The sequence below is a fragment of the Oryctolagus cuniculus genome, chromosome 14 (assembly GCF_051225735.1).
Source record: "Oryctolagus cuniculus isolate XC-2025 breed Fujian yellow rabbit chromosome 14, ASM5122573v1, whole genome shotgun sequence".
In the NCBI taxonomy this organism is placed as follows: Eukaryota; Metazoa; Chordata; class Mammalia; order Lagomorpha; family Leporidae; genus Oryctolagus; species Oryctolagus cuniculus.
The window spans coordinates 89558918-89559639 of record NC_142880.1 but is presented as its reverse complement, the minus strand read 5'-3'; the positions used below and the strand labels follow the sequence as shown (position 1 = coordinate 89559639).

The 722-nt window shown below is 41.3% G+C and overlaps 1 non-coding gene across 1 annotated transcript; it reads right to left on the bottom strand.

Moving 5' to 3' along the window:
- Positions 1-404: 404 nt before the first annotated feature.
- Positions 405-513, bottom strand: LOC127492917 (U6 spliceosomal RNA). The gene has a single exon (XR_007922735.1). It is a non-coding gene; the product is annotated as a U6 spliceosomal RNA (small nuclear RNA).
- Between the last annotated feature and the right edge of the window lie 209 nt (positions 514-722).

Below are 722 nucleotides of genomic sequence, written 5' to 3'. Positions count from 1 at the left end.
GTCTTTGGGTATGAATATCACTGTATTTATTTTCCTACAGGTTAATTTTTTATACTTCAACATCTTTGCCCCAAAATTAACAGCCAAAAAAAAAAAAAAAAGAAAAACAAAACAAAAAAAACTCCACAAATTTAGAGCTGGATCACTTGGCCCTTTCTCTTCTTATCTCCACCTAGTTCAAAATGCTTAGGCTCAACACATTCTTAGGCTCAACACATTGAAGCCGTAGCACAATCTTCTTCGTGGTTTTAGGTTTCTTCCAGAAAGTTGGATTTTTTGCCCACCATTGCCACTCTGTTTCCAATCATAGCCTCTCTTCCCCTGGGCACAAAGGGTATCCTTGCTCTTCTTATACAGAGTCACTTTGTGAGGTTGATGCTTGCCACACCTCTTACAGAGAGTCCTAAAATATGGAACGCTTCATGAATTTGCATGTCATCCTCATGGAGGGGCCATGCTAAGCTTCTCTGTATTGTTCCAGTTTTAGTATATGTGCTGCTGAAGTGAGTGCACCAAGTTCGTTTTTAAAAATTGTATTGGTTGAGCTTGTTTTTCTCTTTTACTCTCATTCCTGCCAATGAGAAAGATCCAGACCAACCTGAAAGAGAATCCCCACTTGACTGCAGATTTTCTTGACTCTTGTCTAAGTTCTGAAGTAAAGAGGGCGCGCAGAGCCTCTGAGAAGGTCACCAGCGGTGGAGGTCCTCAGCCTTTTCCTCCGG